This window comes from Lytechinus variegatus, chromosome 3 (genome assembly GCF_018143015.1).
Source record: "Lytechinus variegatus isolate NC3 chromosome 3, Lvar_3.0, whole genome shotgun sequence".
Lineage (NCBI taxonomy): Eukaryota > Metazoa > Echinodermata > Echinoidea > Temnopleuroida > Toxopneustidae > Lytechinus > Lytechinus variegatus.
In genome coordinates, this window is record NC_054742.1 from 61,150,907 (window position 1) to 61,174,685 (window position 23,779).

A 23,779-nucleotide genomic window follows, 5' to 3' on the forward strand; every position below is an offset into this window, starting at 1 on the left:
AACATGTACACACATTCCAAGTGGTATGCTAATGAGAGAGCCAATGATGTTACACACTTTCTAGTCTGTACTTTGCTTTATAAAATATATTACATCATATATGAGGAAAAATACGAGATATGTGTTGCAAATAAATATGAGCACTTATTAAAATAAAGCTTTAAAATGTCATTTCGAGTTTGATGAAGTTTTCAGCATTATGCTTGTTTGCTTCTGATCTAATCAACTTATTGTTGGGGTAGACTTGGCCTTCAACATTATGTTACATGAATATTCAAGGTTTTGTATTAAATCAATACAATTATTGCTTTTATTCTGGTGGAATGGCTACAAAGATATGCTCCATCAAGGATCTTTTAGAATAATAAGATTATAAAAAAAAATGAATTTACAAATTTCTTCTAAAAAGATTGAAGAAATCAATTCTGAGCACCCTTCAGGTTCATTTTACTCACAAATAATGCTATAAGATAAGAATACTGATTAATTGAATATTTTTGTAACAAGAAGCAACATGAAATGGCAGCAGACGGCAGATCATGGGATTTGCATTCCAAAATGAATATCGTCTTTGTAAAAGTAAGATATAATATACCGTAAGTGCAAGATTGCAAAGATTTCACACAAGGTTTTTCAGAAGAAAATAAAATAAAAATCTATTGAGTAATGTCTGACATTTTTAAGCACCATATCAAAATGAAAAATATTAGTAATACTTTCAATTATTTACTAAGCAATTTTCTTTATGAAATATTTAATTATCAACACAGGACACAATGTCTCTTTTGAGAAGAATAAATGGTTAAAAATCAATCTCTTCACATAAGTTTGATTTTGATCATTGCTCAAATTTGGGTTGCAAGAAAGGGTAAAAAATGCAATCAGCTAAAAACAATTATAACTATGGAAAGCTGGCAATATATATGTATACATTTATCATCTAGAATACGTATTTACTAGCATAACGTTTTCACAAGATAAAAAGAAAATTCTGCTTGATTGATTGGACTAGTCAGCAAGTTTTTTCCCCAAAGAAAAGAACAATAACTAAGTCCATATTTTATTATAATTTTTTTTTAATTGATTAAAACCCTCTGGCTTGCCATACCTTAACCAATTTGAACCAAAGATTACTGTTCATGAAACAGGACCTTAGCTTAGGTCTATGTCAAACATGGTATACAATTTACAAGAATTTGGCATGAAAAGAGTGGACCAAAAAATTGAACATCGCCCTCACTTGCATAAAGGAGGATTACGTTTTCAACCTTGGCTTCAGATGACGTATTTGATTCCAGCACAATGGAATTCTCTTCCGTCGACATTAAGAAATATTACCAAGCTTGAGAAATTCAAAGTTCATTTAAAAACCACCTTTTTCAGAATGTTTGATTTAGTCACTCGCGCATAGAGACCTGTAGGTGTTATGCGTATTTAAGAAATGTACTATTATTATATTATTTTTTAGTCCACTTTATTCGTTCAAACCCACAGAGTAAACTAGATAACAATGTCTATCATAAGTGTAAGGGAAGCAACAGTGCGCAGGAAGGTCTCATTTTATGAATGAAATAAGATGTTGTGGCTCAATGGATGAGTCTCCAGACTTTGAACCACAAGGTCCAGGGTTCGAATCCCAACGCAGAACTAGCATCCTTTGGCACATTTGCCACTCTCCATCCAGGTGTAGTAAATGAGTACATGATAGGAAAAAATTCCTTGAATGCTTGAGCGCCTGATAAGAGTAGTCGTGCTAAAGCCGGGGTAATAGTATGTAGTGCTTAGAAACATTGTATTGAGCATGTATAAATGCTCTACATATCATTATCTATTATTAAGAATGGAATTAAGCAATATTGTAATGCTTCAGTACCGTTCACGAGAACCACTGTTTGAAAATGGTCGCACATTAGTTAATTCTTCACAAAATGAAGATCAATGTCCTTTCTCCACAATGACAAATTGTTTCATACAGCCACTTTGTTCATGGTAACAGCTAATGATCAGGAGAAGACAATGCTCAGCATGACATTATAGCTGCCAGTGGTTCTCAAACCTACAACAAGTTCCGTACAATCACTATCATCAATCGCTCAAGCTATCATCATCATTTGCATCAGCTTTGAGTCGTCCATAATGATTCTCACTGAAGAACTCTACATCGGGTTTCCTCTTCCTGCGAGGGCTAAACTCAAGTCTATTATAACCCTTTGCGTTTGGTGCCCTCGACAAGTGTGCATATACTCCTGAGTCACGCTCGTCATCGCTCTTCTCAGTCCTTGAGAGGGTTGGCGAGCGGGGTTGCGCAAAGTCCAAAGGTCTTTCTAGCTGTTCATAGTGTGGGGATGCAAGAGAAGCAGCAGCCTGCTCGATTCCGCTATCAGCGCTTCGTCTTGGGTTAGAGCTTTGACTTGACCTATCATCTGGGAGAGCTTTTGCAGAATCATTCTCACTTGAGGTACTGCTGCCGCCTTGCCAAGCTGGGGTTGGTTCTAGTAAGTAGTACTCCCCACTCATACGTGGGTTACGATTCTCCGTCGGGTCATGGGTCAGGATTACTTCCTCGTATATGCGGCTGTTACGATCCATCGGTTTCATCGGGGTGGATGTTGCAGCAGGAGATGGTTCTACCCCACCACATGCCCCCATAAGTTCATCTTGGACACCTAGAGCAGTTGCATCATCCCCTTTATGACATTTGGCTTTCAGATCATCATCCTCTGGCTCACCGCCACTGGCCTTACAAGGGGCACCCTGATCATTATTATTCGGCTTCACCTCCCCGTCATCCAAACCAAACTTCTCCCTTTTTGGGTTGTTCTCGTGGGTACCGAGGTGGATACTCACGACTTGGCAAAGAAGGCCATGTCTCCAGATATTCGACTGAGCCTCTGAACCTGCTCCTGAGTGAGTGACCTACGATTGCAGCAAGCTGGATCAGGTAGGGTGCCATCTACAGTTTGCTCACCGCTCAGGATTGGTAGCATCCCATCAATGTAGATGTTACCTAAAATGAAAATGATGCAATACATGCAGTTATTTTGAAGGATTTCTAATGCATTCCCCACATATATTCAATTATATTTAAGAAACAGCTGTATATACATGTACTAAAAGGCCAGGAGGCTTTTTGTATTTCCTGTTCTCAATGCACCTTCTCCTCCCCCTTATGTTGTTGGTTTATTGCTGTTTGGTCCAGTGCCATCTGGTCAATACCAGTTTGCCAAATATCTATCTGGTAAATTGAGCCTATCTTCTGCACAGAGTTTCATCCAATAAACTTTTAGGCCAATAACCATTTTGACAGAGTTCATTAGACCATGAGGGTAAAAGACGAACCAGAATTAGTAAAAGGGTTTTTGGACCAAACAATAATGGGCGAGGTAGTTACATGCAATAGACCAAGTGGCATTTTGAACACATAGATGCAGACCACATAGTTGTTGAACAAAATGGTGCTTGGCAAAAAACAATTATTGGCTCAGTAACTAGTGGAAGACATGGTAAGTAGACAAGTAATTGATAAACAAAATGTTAATAAACCAAGTGATGCAAGACACTATGGGCATTGGCCCAGATAGCATTGGACTAATTGGCAATTTAAACTTACGCCACTCCCTTCCTTGCACTGCCCCACCCCCTTCCTTGCACTGCCCCACCCCACCCTTCAAACTACCCTCCCCATTGTCTTCCATTTCCTTGATTATAAGTCACAACAATTTTCAAAGATATCTTTTCTCCCTGCTCCCTTCCTCAACCCCTCTTCCTTTTTTAATTCCCTTCATCTCCTCTCCCTGCCCCACCCCTCAATTCACCCTTACTTGATCTTTTTTCCTAGATTAGTCACCATATTATTCAAAGATATCTCCTCTCCATGGTCCCTTTTCTCAACCCCTCCTCCTTTCTTAATATCCATTATCTTTCCTCTTTATCTACCCATCCTAACCCTTTCAACCCCCTCCTCCATTTATACTTACTTGATCTTCCATTTTCTAGATTATTAGTCACCACATTGTTCAAAGGTATCTCCTCCGGCATAGCCTCAGGCAGTTGGCGTCTGAAATGATACAAAATACAAAAGAAATACAAACAAGAGGGGGAAATCATGCCCAAAAAATATGTTAAGATACCATGTCAAAATTAAATATGACTGATATATATAATATTAATCAACATAAATACAGTATACATGAAATTCCAGTCTTTTGTTGTATTTCTTTTTGGTTTTCTTTATTTTACCTGACTGCTATACAAATAGAAACAAAAAGAGAATACTTTGGTAAAAAAAGTGATAGTTTGAAGTCATCCCAGGAAAGAGGATTAACAATTATCAAAGTGTTAGAAATGAGGTTGCCGCCTATGTCAATTTCTCATTGACAATAGTTTTTAAACAAGTGATAAAGTGAGTGAAAATGTTAGCCTTTTTAAAATGAAAATCTAATATTTGACATAATTTTACATCATATTTAACAAACATTTCAACCTTATGCTTTCCATTTTGACTCTATTCAGTTTCACTCAGGTATTCTGTAATGATGGTGTGACTTTTTTTTGCAAGCAGGAGGCTGATGGGGTCTGAGGTGAAGGACTGTATCAAAAATGTCATACCAATGATGAATATACACACACCAGACTCCAATAAAGACTTCTCTTCCACCCTATAAAGATTGACATCCTCAAAAGACAAAAAAGAGGAAGTATGACAGCGCAATGATCCATTTTTATCTTCCTGAAATTCCTGATAATTTCCTTGGGGAACTCAATATAGAATGCATATTCAACGGCCATTCACCTCTCATCCTGTCTCGGTGTATTATTCATTTCCTTCCAAGGAGCTCGTTTTCATCCACTTAAATTATTTTGAAAAAAATAAATAAATACATGCTGGACTTGATGAATTGACTGTTTTGACTTTATATTTTTTGTAATCAAACACAGATTAAGCAGTTAAAGGCAATTAAAATATTTAAAAAAGCAACAAACAAAAAAGTTACAAGCTACTGAAATCCAGGTATTTGATTGGCTGAGTGAAATTATGTAGTACTTGGAATAATGTGAGCCTTTTCACAAACTGGTATCGCTGACAAAATTATTGATACTGGGGCATTACTTTGAATGGCCAAGAGCAATTTTGTAAAAGAAGTTCAATATTTGTTACTGAAAACTTCATACATGCCACACGGCCAAGGGTCCTGATCAGTATAGAACTGTCAATAAATGAAATCAAATCACAGAATATCCACAACACTACAGTATCAAAACTCACAATCCCATCAAGCACTCAAAACAACAGGGACAACAATGATCTGATTTCAAAACTAAATCTCAGCTTTCGAGGTCCAAAGTTTGGTTACCCCTTTGTACATGTTAATAGTGTCATCAGTGTAAAATAAGCATAAGTTTTCTGGAAACTGAGCATAAACTGCCTGAAGCAATCATGGTGTTCATATCTTGACATATACATCTCTGTCACTGAGAAAATTCAATATCCTTAGATTTGTTTCCTCTCATCTCGGGGATTAGATGCCAGGATGGCAGGTGACAGCTCTGAAGTTTCTGTGGCATCGGATGTCATTCATTCACAAACTTTGAATTGATAGTTTGAGAATCAATCAAGAAACTTGTATTCTTGTAGGTTTGTATTGATAGTAATGTTAACATATCTTTAATCATTTGCTTATTTATTTAGTTATTTATCTATTTATCAATTCATCATTTTCATTCATTCATTCACATGTATATAAATGGCCCTGAGCATATGTAACAGAAAATATCAAAGAAACAAAAACTAACGTAATGTTGAAATACATAACAAAAGTAAAAGAACCAAGTGTATCAAGACAAAATAATAATTAAACCAGTTCTATATATGATATACACATAAACCTACATGCACAAAGTACATTAGAAAATGTAAATATTCTCCCTGGACATTTTACTTCTGCACTACGATATTTTAAATGAAATTAATCAACAACAAAAATTAAAATGGAAATTACTACAAAAAAATCAATCTTCTACTCTTTATGACAGCAAAGATACATGGAGGAATAAGGATTAACAAATAATCTTGGATAAAAAACTTGCAAAATTACAATGAAACAAGTAAAAGCAAATTTTATATATTTTGAGTAAACTTTATTTACACAGGCCTACATAATCTAGAATACAATAAAACAATCACCCGATGTGCTTTGCATTTTATAGTTGGAAAAGATTGAAATATCAGTAACAAGTTGATAACCAATGATTTGATTTGATATGTTATGATGAAGTAACAGCATTTGAGGAGGATTAAGAATTCACTCCTGGTGATAACCATATCATCTTTTAGAGAAAGAATTTAGATTAAAAATGTCTTTTTTTGGGGGGGGGGGATGGAGGGCTATTTGTCCTGGTTATCTATCTTAAATTTCTACTAAACATAATGACAATTCAAAGGACTTTTTTGCAACTTATGAGGACACTTTTGACTTTGGGCAACACTTGCACTTGTTCCTTTTTAAAAAATCTTCCGGCAGGTCTTGAGCTAGTCTGGAGACACAGACATAACCTTGGTTTTTGCATAGTGTATGCATCATGAATCTGCAGTAGGAGATAAGAGTCAACTCATGCACCTCGCAGGACCCCCCCCATTCCATTCACAAATGAATCTTAATTCGGAAAAATAAAATAGCTGCTGACTGGAAACAGGAAACCATAAATTCTCTTTTTGTGTCTGTCTGGTCTGGTCTTACTCCCAGCTGGTCTTGATATATCCCCATGTGTCTTTGACCCGCAGCTGAAAAACCATGAACTCAGGGGTTGATGTTTACTGAACTCTCTCTCTCAGTCTCTCCCCTCCCTTCACTTGCTACCTTGCCTCTCTCTATCTATCTCTGTGTGTCTCCCCCTTTATCTCCAGCTCTCTCCCATCTCCATCTCTGACATGCACATTCACAAACATTGTGGAAGACACACAGAAGTACACTTCACCAAGACTTTTCAAATTATCATATTTCTTATCGGGTATTAAGCTATCTACTTTGCAAATGAGAATTACCCACATCCACGGTAGAGTTGATTTTCTACATGAGCTAAGAAAGCAATAAAGCTTGTAGGCAAGATACAAAAGGCTTAACATCCTCTCAGAGGGCCGCCCTGGTAATGTGAATAAATGTCTTACCACAGTGCACCAAGTGGGAATCGAACCCTCGTCACTGAAATCCGAAACCCTCGCTCTACCAATTGAGCTACCATGCTCAAAAGTAATGAAAAAAAAATCAAAATCAAATCAAACAATAACTCCCAATCATGACACACTGATAAAAAAAAGAGAGAGAGCCCCCAAAAGAAAATATTGTAGACTCACTTTCTCTTTCTGCGATCGTATATCAGGTAGAAGATGAGTAAGGAGAGGAGGATGATGAGGATGATGGCACTGATGACTATGGCGATGACATACGTTGAAGAGAATTTGGGCTGCCTCTTCTCCAGTATTAGTCCGGAGCCAAACTAGCAATTTCTTCTGTAGTATAAAGCCAAATCAGATAATACGCAATGCATCTAGTTCAAAATGTGTATTTACCCAAAGTTCATACTATCCTTTTTCACTTTGGAAACTGCTCTTGAAAATCATGTAAAATGTATAATAACATTATGTGATTATCATTATTTGTTTCTTCTTTGAACATCACCAAAGCAGGAAAATATGAAAAAATTATTAATTGTTTATATGGGCTTGCTTTCAGTCTAATATAACAATTTCAAGCATCACTGCATCAAGGAGGAGACTAATATTTACAATTCAAAAATATATATACCAGTATATTCCAAGTCATTATTTTTCTGAAAAAATAATAATAAAGAAGCATGAATCATGAACATTCTTCATGCTACACTATTCTCCTAACAAGCAAACATTGAAGGAAAGGTCTGGATATTATCTAATCACTTAAAAAATTCACCTGGGCTTTGCTGTGTAGGTACAAGTCCAGCGCCAGCGCTGATCGTTACAGTGTCTTGCTTCTTAGTTGAAGAAAGTTCGACCACATTAAGAGGCCCAGTTGTAGAATTAGTAGTTGTAATTACTGTTGTAGTAACTCCAAGAGTTGTTGCCTCTTTAGTTGAAGTTGTAGGTGCAACTGTTGTCACTGCAGCAGTTGTGGTAGTAACAACAGTAGTAGTTGTAGGGGGTATAGTTGTTGTGGTGGGTTGAGGAGTTGTGGTTTGAATGATGCATGCCCCAGATATTGGGTCGCAAAGGTGGATCCCACAGTCACATCGGAGTTGGCAGTTGAGGCCGTAGGTATCCTCCGGGCACGGATCGGAGCAGGACACTCCATGCCATCCTGCTTCACAGATGCATTGCCCCGTTATGGTATCGCACGTTGCATTGTTATCACAGAGTGGGCAGTGATCCGTGCAGTTTCTTGCTTGAAGACCTGGCATGCAAACGCTACAGTCATGATGGATGTATCCGACAGGGCACATACAAAGACCCTGACTGGAGAGACAGTCACCACCGTTCCTGCATTGAGGATCACAATGGTTCACGCAAGCCCCGCTGTGCAACGACGGCCGGCACAACCCGCAGTTGTACGTCACTTCGTATCCCGGTTGGCACAAGCAGTATCCTGTCACAACATCGCAGTATCCGTTATTCTGGCATTCGGATGGGCAGTGCTCAACGCACTTTTCTGGATGCACGCGTGGATCACACAAACGACAGTCATCGCCAACGTAACCATCTTTACACATGCACCTTTTTTCGGCAACATTGCACAAACCACCCGCACGACAGATGGTGTGGCAGAAACGCTGGCAATGGTCGGCCACTCTGTACGGATCACAGAAACTACAGTCTTCTTCCACGTCAAAGCCATGAGGACACGAACAATCCCCTGTATGGGTATTGCAGTAAGCGTTGACGCAGGTCAGGTCGCAGTGTTCCCCGCATCCATTGGGGTGGAGCGATGGGTAACAGAGTGAGCAAGAATCTCCTTGATAACCATCTTTGCATGCGCATCTCCGGATCACCAAGTCACATTTCCCTCCATTCTCGCACTTCTGGTAAGGACACTGGGAACAGTTTGGCAAGATGGTGTGATCGCAGAGATTGCAATCCTTCCCAGAATACCCTTCCCTGCACAAACATGCCCCTTCTTCCTGTCTGCAGGAGTTGAGTGCATCACAGTAAGGGCTGGCCACACACTGGGTCAGGCATTGGCCATTATCATCATAGGGGCAGGATCGCTCACAGCTAGGACCAGTATAACCTGGCAAACACTGGCAGACATTGGTCCCTGTAAGACATTCGGCATTGGGAATGCAGGCACATTCCAAACCTACACATAAACAAAGAGATAGCAGCAGAACAAATTAACCGGAGCAGTAATAATTGATAATTTTCAAAAACAGAGAAATAGATCATGAGGGTGTTTCTTTTTAATCAATAGCAAAAGGAAATTTCACCTTCACTTTATATATTATACAATTAATGCACATTTATGAGTGTGTTATGACGATGCAGCACACTCGAGGGTATTTACAATTATGCGAAAGCAAGAGGCGCTTGCGCCGAGTGCTTTTGCATATATTGTGAATGCCCGAGAGTTGCTCGCATCGTCACTAACATCACGAATCTTAAAATGTGCATTGTTTTATAAAACGGGTCGGCAAAATGAATTTTTCATTGAAATCTTGTTCAAATCCCTCCAACTTGTGTACGATCGCACAGACGAAGACATCACAAGACTGTCAATTATGACATCACAGGCGTATCTACTATGCGCGCCTAAGTAAGCGCATCAAAATCCTAGCCAGCCTCTTTTACTGAACGCGTATCAGTTTATGCTGCACAAAAATTGCACAGTGCTGCACAAAAAATGGACAGTGCTGCACGATAAATGCACGACTGGAAGGTTGCGCATAATTAAAGCATGAACACGTGACTTGAATACGCACTCACCATTGGCTACATCCTTGAACCCGTTTTATAATATCGAATAGATAATCAGAGATCCTAGGAGGGGTCGAGATTGGACTTGTTTTTGGTCAAAGTAACTATGTAAAAAACCACTTAGATCTCCTCCATTGCCATCGTGATCAAGGGGAAATTACAAAGCTGATCAATGTAAATTGAGATTGCAGACAAAAAGGTCTATACATTAAAAAATATATAAATGAATTTATATAAGAGTCATATTGAAGATCATTCACACAAATTAAAATAATGAGGTACCTTCATCTGGCCATCTGCATCTCAGCCCAGCTCCCACGATACTATGGCATGTCATAGCTGCCCCACTTACACTGGAGAAGAGAGAGAGAGAGCAAAAATAAAGAGCCTTTTTAAAACAATCCAGTACAATTACTGTTATGTTTACAAAGAAAGTAAAAATAACAAAAGCCCATAGGCTATTTGAATTGCAACAGCAAAATCAATAATGCCAGATTTTTGTATGATATTACCTTTAAGATGTCAACACAATCAAGCGATTTTCTAGTGCTGAATTTTTCTGTCAAAGTAACACAGTGGTAGTGTCACAGCATTAGAAGAAACATCCAACTGTCGGATGTCCCCAAAACACAAAATTTCAGCTCTGTCTTTGTAAATTACACTACAACCAAATCATCTGTTGACAACATTCACTCCTAGAATATTTTAAAATTTTGGTGCCAAATCAATCTCATGTACAGATTGTAAAAACTGTGGAGTCTGAAACTCATTCCACTTTGATCAAAAATCTGATGACTTGAGGAGTCTTTCATCAAGCATCTAATTTTCACAGACTGTTTTTGTTTTGATTTCAGAAGCTTATAACAGTTGTCAGTGAAAATGATTACATGTTTCATGAAATGCTCCGTAGGAATGTAGGACAATTAAAAATTGTAAACTATAATTGAAAATTATGTTGAAGGATTCAACATAATTCAAAATCAGTGCAATAAAAAAAATTATAAATTCAATGCCATTTTTAATTAAAACATATCATAACTCAAGATACTTTTTTGGAGAGTACATTTTGAAAATGGGGGACTTTCCAGGATTCTTTTGGAATTCAAGTACTTTTCAGGCCTGAAATGAAAAAAAAGAGCAAAATTCCCAGATTTTTGAGGACCTGTTGGAACCCAGACTTAATTGTCAAGCATTGCCCCTGTGTACATACATTCTCAAACGCTAAATAAAAGCAGATTATTATACTTACACGTGGGTGAGAGAACAGATGATTAAGCATCCCCAGAGCAGAGAGAGTTGTAAGCCAGCCATGTTTCCCTCAGCTTTACCAGCCTCTCCCTTCAATCTCTATCATGATATAATCATCTTTACCTATAAAAGAGGAATATAATAATAATACAAATAAATAATCAAAGGGTTTTGGTTAGAACCATCTATCTACAAATAATCTATTCGGAGGTGCACTTATTACCCTGACTAGTCTAGGACACCATTCTTAGTTCTCATTTTACTTTCTAAAACTAGTTTACTAGAAACCAGTTTGGAAAGATCGCTTTGCTAGCCTTCCATTTGATCACACGAAAATGATTTTCAAAATTACTTCATGTAAAGCACTCTTGTTGCTACGGGAACGCTCACAATGGGGTGACACGTTTCGTGCGAAACTTGAAACCGCAGCGTAGACATTCTACACACAGTGTGTGAAATAGCATGCTCAAAATGTGCGAAGATCGCTTCCCAAAGAACGGTTGTGTCCTCACGCTAAAACCAGTTTAACGAGGCAAAGCAATCTTGAAAACTACATTGCGAGGTGATTCTCCAAACTGGTTTGGAAGATCGCTTCGACTGTTCTCATTACATGTAAACTAGTTTCCACTATGGTGAAAACAGTGTCTAGCTCGAGCTAGCTGTTTCGCTCAGTGCATACAAGGTATCAATGCTGGGTACCATTCACCTCACATGAGACAATTATCGAACGTGGGGGTGACGGAAAACAAGCCATAGCTGGGATTTGAACCCACGACCCTCTGACTGAAAGACAAGAGACAGAACCCCACAAAGAAAACAACCCAATTATAAAGAGAAAATAAAGAAAAAAAAAAATCAAATTTTTTAAAAACCTTGTTTTTATAGACAACTCCATTCATGAAGATAACATTTTCAAATTCCTTTGAATGTTGTTGTCCTCATTGAACATTAGAAGAACAATTAATTTTATGAAACTAGCATGGAGTGTATTGTTATGAGGCATTTTGTGTCAGTGATTTAGGATGGATGAAACAATTTTTACCCTAGTCTAATTATTTGGAGAAAAAAAAGTTTTGAAAGATGTTTCTGCAGAATCACTATTGCATTTGATTAGTTTTTAGGTCTTAAAATTAAATGTGATTCAAATCAAAAGCATGAAACAAAGCAGAAGAGACAATTTGAAAGTCTTTTCCGCAGTTCATTATAAAAAAACCCCATAGAAGTGATCTGTACCATTGTGTCAAATCAGGCCAAACAATATGTTGCCAATGTATCCTCCACTTTCACTTCACAAAGAAGTTGGCTAGTTGTACATGTTGAATCGATTTTCTTTTTCTTTTGCAATTATTAGTCAGCTTTTTACTGTAATTTTGCATTATGATCATGGCTTCTTTTCTTAAATCATCAATCAAGACAAACTGCAATATTGCAGATGGTATGTGCTCAATCACAACTCAACTTGACTTTCTTGTGACACTCTATGGTAGTACTGTAGTCAGATAGGAACTGCATAACATGAGATAAGTACTGGAAGAATAGGACATTTCATGCCCAAAACTTTGGATTAAATCACACTACACCACTCCTCAGGCAAACTAACCCAGCCAAAAAGTATACAGTTAATATTAGTCCTATAATATAGACCTATACATGTATCCGTCAAGTTTACAATGTAGACAGGTCTACAACTAATCCAATAATAACACGTCCTTCCAATACACACACAGGGCTCATGGTGATCATGTGTGGAGTATCCACAACAACTTACCATACCGCGAAAAAATATTCAGCTCCAATAACTAAAATAGCAAAACCGTGAAAATGCAAAGCAAAGGTCAGCAAAAGAATATGATACAATCCATCGGTTATATCCTAAATTCTCTAGAAAATTGAATAAAGAGAATGAGCCTACAGATAATATGCAATTAAATGGTAAGGTATTGTACAATGTACATTGCACTGGCACCAAGACAAAAGGCAAATATTTATTTAACAGTATCGCTGGAATCTTGAGTCATCAGCATCTACTATGAATCTGCTAGATTACAGAGGCATGTTGACTCTCAGGAAAAAAAATCCCGAACTTGAACAAGTCAAACTCGGAAATCAAATATCACAAGATATTAACTTAATTAGCATTTTGCTTTAATTTCGGGAAACATATCATTTTTTTCTGATTTGGGGTGTTTTTCAACACCTTTAATCGAACCTCAGCAGAAAACTACCATTTGTTTTTTTCTGATCATGCTCATGCTTTGTGCATAGCAATAATAAACAAAGAATGAAGCGCCCCCACCCCTCACATCACACTCATCTTTCAACCGTTTTCACTTCAGGTGCCTTGAATTGAGGCCTCTACGGTTTACAAATGTTTTCCTTTTACATATTTTTCAGCAATTTCAGCAGGCTCCTAGAGGGTTTTATGAAAATAAATACAATTTGACATTTTTTATTCAAGATCAATAAAAATATCACCAGGAAGGCAGATGAGTCATCCTTCCATATTTATGAAAAGACATTCTATTATATCATCTTCATAGTGATAAACCGCCCATAAAGCAACATGGTGAGGCTTGCCATGAACTTTGACCCCTTGTTGCCTAGTAATGACGAGTCCTTTCAACTCAAAGACTAGGATTACAAAAGAATAGTCTCAGGCTCTCAGGTCGATACTTCAAATCCATGTAAATCATATCATTGCTATAATCATGGACCTAACACAGGACTGTCATGAAGCTCACCCAGAGTTTAACTTGATATTTCAAGGCTTTTTTAATCATCTTGTGATTTCAGCATTTGATATTTGATCTCTCAATCATTTTTATAAATGTACTGTAACATGTAGGCCTACATAGTACCCAAGTACATAGTAGCCTACATTTATTATAAACTTTTATCTTTTAAAAACACATTTCTATACCCTGTCCCTCAGTCAAAACATGTTTCTATAGGCCCAAAGGCCTTTACAAAGTTGTTTTCAATATAACCAAATCTGTTGTGAATATGTGGCTGACCGACAAAAATGCTGAAAATCAAGCCATCAAGATTGGTCAAAATTGGTCAATCAAGATTGGTCATAATCTATGAGTAGTTTGGTTGCTATTGACCTTTTCCATTGAACAGCTTTGTTACTTGACTAAAAAAATATCCATCCCAACCAAAAATTGATTTGAATGAAAAATTGAAAAAGTTGAACATACATAATGCTGAATATTTCTTCAAAATCTGATATAAAACAAGACAGTCATGGCACTTTGAAATATTTCATTTATTTTCCACACAAACAGATGACAGACTCACTCATTAGATCATAAATACTATTGACCAAGATTTTCTTTGAAGAGCAAAATGTTGAGCATGTTGATGGCATTTTCTATTTGATGTTGGTTGCCTTCTTCATGTAGGCCTACATATATATTTTATATCATAAACAGAATTAAATTTATGATCATTGTCACATGACTGACAAGAGTAACCTCATACAGACTTTGTGAGAGTAATATATATAATTCAGCTTCAATATAAGGTCTAAAATACATTTTAGACACCTCAACAAGACTACAGATACCAACATCAAGCTCAATGGGACGACCATACAAGGGTCAGTGCTTGTGTGACAAATATGTCACTCCTATCAACAAGAATATACTGAAGTTTAGAGCCATAGGCATTACTCCACATCTCAAATCATCGATCCTGAGTACTATCAAACAACACCAAGCTGGTTTGTTTTATTACCGTATAAAAATCGAAAAAAAATACATGTACAAATATTAAAATAATAAAATATATATTCCATGATAGAAACAAAGATTTTCAAAATCTTCCTTAATAGACAACTAGACAACTTTTTTTCATTGGTAAAATTCACATCTTTTTATTAAAGTACATTATTTTGTTGAATTCTTATTTCATAATTGCTTCTACCCCCATAGGCCTATTAAAATTATACTTATGACATGGATCTTCTTTAAATTTTCGGTCATCCAATCCATGGACCTACATGTAAATGGCAAACTAATGACAAGGTCAGTCACAAAATTAGTAAAAATCTTTCAAGAGGTCTTCTTTTCAGCTCAACCGTAAAATTTAATGATCTGTATTACATTTTACATTGAACTAAATGGAAAACGAAGTTTCCAGTCTCCAGGGCTCTTTCAGGCATTATATGGGCAAATTAGGCAAGCCCTGTGTGACTTTCCACTGAGCAAGGTATATAAGCTGTTTTTATAAAACTATGTTTCAAATATGAAACATAAATGACTTTGGAGAGAAAAAAAGGTTGACTTTATGAGCATTTTTAAAAAACCATCATAAGAGGCATTTTTTGCTTTGCACTAGCCATTACGACATAAGTTTGTGATTGTACTATTTAAAAAGAAATAATTAGGGTTGGTTTATACTTATTGTAACAAAAAGGAAAATACTTGAATGCCCAAAATACTTATTTTAGACAAAAAAACAAAAACAAATGGCGAAAAATTTACATGAAAAATAGTCATTAGTGGTAATATTATAGGTTTGAAACTATCATGATCACATATTTCAATCATTGTGCCTACTGTATATACATGTAGGCCCATTATAACAGAAAATGACCCATCAAAAAGTCTAGAAAAGAAAATTGTTATATTTTAATAAGTGTCAAAGTTGAGTCTGTACAATCACAGACTACACGCAATTGTACCAGCAGAGCTGCCCTGAAATTGAAACTGTCTATGAAAGCCATAATTACCAGAATTTAAATAAACTCAATTGAATAGAACAATTGCATGAATTTATTGGGATCTGTCCATGAATCAAACTGTAAATGTCGGTCTACAGATTTCTACAGTCCTCGATTCCAAATGGTCAGTTTGTTTTGAATAATGATGAATTCCATTATATTTCAATTTATCACCATTTTCTCAGAGTCCCAAGATGCCAAAATCAATGAAAAATCTGGGGGGCGTTTCATGTAAGGACTTGTTGGACGTTTTATCCGACAAGTCCCATTTTATCCGACAGTTACCATAGTAACAATGCCTCTCAGCCAATCAAAATCAAGGAAAGATGTCAGATCTGACAACTTGTCGGATGAAAATATTGATGAAACGCTCCCCTGGAAACAATTTGTTTTCTTTATTTGAATTACACGTAGACTTTTTTCTTAGTCTTGCCAATTTTTTTTATACTTTTGGTGGGGGGGGATACTTTTCAGAAACTTTTGCCAAAATCTAGTAAGCTTTTATACTGCAGTGAATCAGGATTTTCTAGAGGTCTTTTCCAATTTCCAGGGCTCTGTTAAGCATCTCGGAGGCAAAATCACCCCAAGCACTCAAGCACCCCCCCCCCAGATCTCAGTAATATTAACAACTTTTACTCAATTTCTTAGCAATTGTTTCTTAGCTATCATTACATTATCAAGTATAAAAAAATAAAATTAATCCATTTAGGCCTACTCTTCTAAAAAAAAAACAAAAAAAAAATGATTTTAATCAAATTTGTCCACTCATCCCTATTGGTAACAGGATTATAGTTCATGAAAACAGTGACAAAATGATATGAACTTTTAATATTGCATACACCTGTAGTATCACATTTATATACATACATGAAGGCTTGGACATTGAAGACTAAACCCAACAGAGAAATTGACATACCATTACAATCAAAAGCTCATAAACTACTAAACGCAGCAATATAAGCTTTTAATTTCAACCACTTACCAGTGTATTAGTATCAATAATTACAACATTCATTAGGTGCTTAATACAGATGTTTCTAAGCGCTCAATTTTCAGACTAATATAAATTAATTACCGAAAATTAACAAGGAAATAAAAAACTAGAAACATAGCTGAAGGTGAAAAATAACCTTCCCCAGATTTTGTCTATTTTTGCTCTTGTCGCAGATAAATTACTTGGATTAATTCATTTATTATGTAATTCATTATTTATAAGTATTCCAACTACAAGTCACCGATCTGAAGCCATACAGCCTACATGATGTAGCATGATAAACAAGAGAACACCAACAGCAACAGAAACTGAGCCATTGAAAGTACACCTCATAATCTCTTGTGACCATGGCGAATACGAAAACAAGAAATTCAGCACAAAAACAAGATAGCCTACTGGAAAATATACAGACAGGTGCAGAAAATGACTTTTAAATGCATACTACATATGCAAAAATGTCACTTTTGGGGATTATCTAAAAAAAAACATACTTCTGACTTTCAAGAAACCCATTCCTCCATCCCAAACATATCTTCCTAGAACTTAGAAGTGGAAAAAGGAGCTCAAGAAAGTGAAAGTGCGGTGACTCAATTCAATCCATGGTGATGAACAATGGAGCGAATGGACAAGCCTTGAAACTTGTTAACATAGGAGTCCATTTATGGGTATTCTATACAATGTTATAGAATACCACTAATCCAAAGGGTTTGCAATATCTAAGCACCTTACGGATGATAAGTGTTTCTTGAACAAGACTGCACTGTTCCCGATGATGGCACACAAACATGTAAATGTATAGTGAGTAATCAACTGCATTCCCGACCGATCTTGTAAACTAAAAGTATGCAGAAAAATTCATGCATCAGAAAATCATTCATATGCTAAGAACTTTGCAGCATTGTTCCAAAGCCGATTAAATTAAACGGAAAGATGCAGATATTGTACACCTGCATCACAATTCTTTATGGTGTATTTATGGTAGAATAGTTATTTTAGTGAATTTTGAGAAAATTTTGCATCTGATGATGAAATGTGAAGTAATGAAAAGTGCTTGGTGATGTATATCTAGGAGAATGGCTCAAGAACGACAACTAGCCCAAATCAAATCTGAGTTCTCTCACTCGAATGGGATTTGACTCGGCTATAAATGTCCAATAAAAAAAAACAGTAAAAAGGTATCAAAATTGCAAAAATCAGGAGGAAAAAGGGATATATTCAGCAGTCCAGAATCGCTTAACACAAAAGGGATGACCTAGGCCTATATTTTTTATTATGAAAATGAAATATTTGAGGCTTTGTCCAGAAGAACAACAATAAATACAAAAGAGGGGAAGAGAAAGATGTAAAAATGAAAATACAAAGAAAGGAAAAGAAACAAACAAATAACAGAAGAATAATGAGAAGTTAACTCTTTGTCAAATACTCATTCAATTGTGAGCAATACTTACCCCAGTCAAGAACGTATTGTACAGTGTAGCCCTAGACTAGATCTACATCCAGACAAGAACATGTATATTTCATAAACAAATTCAATATGTCTGGTTTAGATGACAGACAATATCCCAGATTTCGCAGTGCTCAGTAACGAGTGTCATCCATCAGCCCAGTCCATCAGCTGCTGAATACTAGCAAAAGCACTAGAAATGAGCTTCCATTTTTATTGAGTGTAAACCGTGGTTCCCACTTATTACTTCACTTCAGACCCATTCATGTGTACCCTCCTCACAATAACATCTCTCAACTTCTTTTCTTCAAAACTGAACTTGTAGTAGTCTAACTCCCAGTCACTGATGTGCTTTTATTTTCACCATGAAAAAGGTGATCTGCCATCAGACCTTAATCTGCTCAGATATGAAGTTGGTTCTAAGTTGTTGTAGCATAAATTTCATTTCTTATGAATTTTGAAGGTTTTTTTCCATTAAAGGACAAGTCCATCCCAACAAAAAGTTGATTCGAATAAAAAAAGAAAAATACAAGCATATCACTGAAAATTTCATCAAAATCGGATGTAAAATAAGAAAATAATGACATTTTAAAGTTTTGCTTAATTTCACAAAGCAGTTATATTCACATTCTTGTTGGTATGTAAATGGGGAGACTGATGACATCACTCACTCACTATTTCTCTTGTATTTTATTATATGAAATACTCCAATTTTCACTCTGTTGACGTGTGAAACAAATGGTAATACCTCCCTGAACATGTGCAATTAGCATTGTTTAATTCTACATGGTTCAATCAAGTTGTAACTTATTCAATCAATCTGTAAAAATGAAATATTGTTTAATTCAAACAATAAAAACAAAAGAAATAATGAGTGAGGGACATCATCAACTGTCTCATTTGCATGTCTCTGAATTTTGCATCTCAACTGTTTTGTGAAAAATAAGCAAACCTTTAAAATGTCACAACTTCCTTATTTTACATCTGATTTTGATGAAATTTTCAGCATAATGCTTGTTTGAATTTTCTCTATTTATTCAAATCAATATTTTTCTGGGGTGGTCTTGTCCTTTAAGTAACTTGAATGTGCAATTCCTTTCATAAAAACAGCGTGAATATTAAATATACCTAGTCTGCAGGCACAGGCCTACTTAACAAATGTGCCAAGGGTGGAAACTAGACTCCAACAGTTACTGAATGTGTGTGTATAAGCAGCCACAGTACACGAGCAAATCTAGTCTCCTATTTCAGACTGTGCTTATGTACTCTGTGAAAACCAAAGGCCTGCCCTGCAGACTAAAATCTACAGGTACTGAGCTCTGATAGAAAGCAAAGGACAATGGTTCTGAATGATCAACGAAGAATATACACACAAGTGTGTACTATTACAATCATCTACATGAAGGGCTGCAAGCTTAAAGGACCAAGTCCACCCCAACAAAGAGTTCATTTGAATAAAAAGAGAAAAATTCAACAAGCATAAGACCAAAAATTTCATCAAAATCAGATGTAAAATACGAAAGTTATGGCATATTAAAGTTTTGCTCAATTTCACAAAAGTTATATGCACATCCTGGTCGGTATGCAATTGATGAGACTGATGACGTCATCCACTATTTCTTTTGTATTTTATTACATGAAATATTCTAATTTTCTCCTCATTGTCAATGTGAAACAGTGATTAATTCCTCCCTATACACATGGAATTAGCATTACATGGTTCAGTCAAGTCGGTCCCTATGGTCAAGTCTGTAAAAAACAAAAGAAATAGTGAGTGATGGACATCATCGACTGACTCATTTGCATGTCACTGAGTTGTGCATATCACTGTTTTGTGAAAAATAAGCGAAACTTTAAAATGCCATAACTTTCTTATTTTACATTTCGATTTTGACGAAATTTTCAGTGTTATGCTCGTTTGATTTTTCTCTATTTATTCAAATCAACATTTTTCTGGGGTGGACTTGACCTTTAAGAATGCTTTACTGTACACGTAGCTGTGGTACAGCTGGTATCATAACATAAGTAGATTGAAAAGTTTTGGGAGATTTAAGGGTCTAAAAGTTAACGAACTACTCTGCCTGACAAAAGGGCAATTCAATGGGACGATTATAGTTCCATGTAACAACAACAAACTAGTGAACGAATCTAGAGGATTACATGAATTATGGGGGGGGGGGGGTGGAACTGAAAGGAAAAAGAAAGAGTTGGTAACATAAAGAGAGCAGGTATGTAGAAGGAATGATACTAATATTTGTGAAATCTCATTTTCCAAAGTTATCAAGTGAAGAATTCAAGCATCTGTAATATGGGATAGGGCTGAGTAACCATTTTTTACCGGTGACCACAGATGATTTTTGGCAGAGACCGGTAAGACCACTAAATTATAGAAAAACATATGTATGTAAGAAATTCGGTGACACAGACAATTTCTTCACCTAGACAGACCCCTTATCATTTATATTTCACATGATACTAAATTTCAAACCTTTAATAATGAACCAAGTAGAGCTATGGAAACAACAGTACCAAGCAAGGATCTCAATTTAACAATTTTCTTGAGTGAATTTCTTGTATCGACCCTAAGCCAAGCAAATTCTGAGTTCTTTCCCCCATTATTCAGACTGCTTTGAAGGTCGCGACTTCAGGTATTCTCTGATTGTGATTATATACCAGGTTATTTGATATTCCAATATGAAAACAAAATATCCGAACTCCCCGAAAGAAAATACCTTCTATAAAATAGTAGGTTCTTTTCATAATTACGAGATTAAATGCCCTTTCCTATGGTCAGACCTATTTCACTCTCAATCTCACTCCAAGTGACATATTCACATTATCTACCTCTACCTGCTCCCCCCCCCACCTCCAAGAGATGCAGACAAAGAGAGATAACGGTATTAGAACGCGGGAGCGAACAAAATGGATTCTTAAGACTGCTCCGCAGAGGAAGATGAGTCACAGGACCTCAGAAGTAAATGTACTTTTGAACCAAAGTGATCAATCTTAAGTACATATCTTCTTCAACACTAAATAGATTTCACGACTAAACGAGATAAGGAGAACAGGCATACAATGTGTCACTGTATGTTACTGTCTGGCAGCCAATTTGTAGACGCTCGCTCACATAATTGCGGGCACATTTGAGGATTCACGTAAATCGAATTCCATTTCTTTTTGTGCGTTTCAGGGGTTGCAAGAGGCGAAGAGGCCAAGGGAAAAGTTTGAAGGATTTGGGCACACTGATTGAACACGAATACCCTGTTAACACTTCCACAATCACTGGCCTGAAGCAGAGATGATATATGCAGGGTGCTACATAAGCACTTGCCCGATTGCCCGGGGCAAGTAAAAGTTAGAGTCGGGCAAGTGTTTTGAAGTAAAGACCAAAACTACTTGCCCAAATTGGGCAAGCAAAATTCTCACAGTAGAATGACCAAAATTAGGGTCGATGGCAATAACAAGGTACATGTACTTGTAGATCAGGTCAAAAGAGAGGAAAAGGTCAATAGTTTATAAAACCGCAATACTTCTTTTGAAGAGGTGAAACTTTTTTTTTCAATGATTTTTTCGGGCAAGTGAAAAAGATTTTTGGGCAATTATATTTGAACTATTTATAAATTTACTTGGCCGACTGGGCAAGTGCTTCTAAAAACTTATGCATAAAATAGTCATTCAGAACTCACGTGGAAATTCTGAAGTCATGTAGTTTTGTAGTTTACAACAGATCGGACCTGTCCCCATCGCTAAAGGCGGGGGGGTACAGAATATCCCAAGTATCCTTAATAAACCACAATAAGAGCAGATGCATGCTTTATTTTCACTTTCAATGGATTTAAGCATGTACAAGTAGGCACTTTCCATAATTATGTAGCCCCTCCCCCCTTCATTATTTTCATTTTCAAGTCCAGGTACATGCACTCTTGACCTTTATCCATCCTGTCAAATCTGAGCAGACCAAAGTTAGACTGATCTTGGTATTTTCCCATGAATAATATCCATTTCTTCCCTATTTGGCAAAGAAAGGTCTCCTGCATGTTTACAAGTATTTTGATTTGTTTGCCATTCCCCACTTTTTTCCCATCAGTCGGGATACAATGCCAGCATGCAAACATGAAGTTTGGACTACAAAGTATTTTGTTTTGCAGTACACTGTTGCCAAAATTCCAAACCCTTCACAATGCCATTGCTACATTAAAAATGAAACAAAAATAATAAATACAATAAATATTATAAAGCCCAATATGATTATGATTTATGAAAATATGTTGAAAATACTTACTCAATAGAAATTTAAATCCATGTGCTTATTGAATTTGTAAGATCTATCTACTTTTTCTTCCACTGTCAAACTCAAAGAGCCATTTGTGAATATGTGCATACACTCAACTGCGCTTTGATACTTGGTATCATATTATTACCCCGGCTGTAGCCGAGCCGCCATATTAATAGGTGCTATAAAAGCATTCAAGGAATAAATCACCTCACCTGGGTCGAGTGCGGCACAATGTGGATAAATTTCTTGCCGAAGGAAATCACGCCATAGCTGGGATTCAACCCGTGACCCTCTGTTTCAAAGTCCGAAGACTAATCCACTGGGCCACAGCGCTCCAAGAATATAGTAGCACCAGCAAGGTGAAATGATATTGTGACTTTGACTTTTGAACATTTCATAGTTGACATTAAAAACAATCTTTGTGATCTCTGTCTGACCTTTCTCTTTCATCTCAACCCTCCCCCATCTCTTCCTCCACATGGTTTATATTTTAGACCACTTCTATTCTCAGAAATTACTTCCGATGAATTCCATACAATCCTTTCACTTTTGTACTTCTTTTCACCAGAGCTTCTTGATTTGATTGAATGTAATTTGCTCAATTTTCAGGTTAACAAAAGATCTAGAAAATACCCACAAATTCCTTGTCTTTCTTTTCTTTTTAAATCTACATACATTTTCCAGTTATGAACTGTCAAACACTACACAAATAATTCAAGGTCTTAGACCATGCATGGCTGACTTATCATGAGATTTGAATATTTGAACAAATGGATCAAATAAATAATGGGAAAATTCCTGCCGCATTAAAGAAATATGGAGTACAGGTCTCAGAATGACTACACCCCCCAAAAAAAAATGATTAAGAGAATAAATGATTTCTTTAATTAAGTATAAACCTAAATACCATGGGAAATATGGAAAATGGGGAATGTATTAAAGTGAAAGTACAACACATCATGATGACTGGGGTTTGAGGGGTCCCTGTCTGAGAGCCCAAAAGTGAAAGCTACCCTGCACAATGAACTCCAAATTACCTCAATTAAGAAGATGTATTCATAACAATTTCCTGATGATTTCCGCCAATGATTACAATCAAAGCAAAAGAGGTGTGACAATGTTAACAACGTGCATGTGACCCACTCTTAGTC

At 36.5% G+C, this 23,779-nt stretch overlaps 1 pseudogene; it reads right to left on the reverse strand.

The window, feature by feature from the left end:
• Nucleotides 1-1,719: 1,719 nt before the first annotated feature.
• Nucleotides 1,720-18,590, reverse strand: LOC121411564 (annotated as a pseudogene).
• Nucleotides 18,591-23,779: the final 5,189 nt, after the last annotated feature.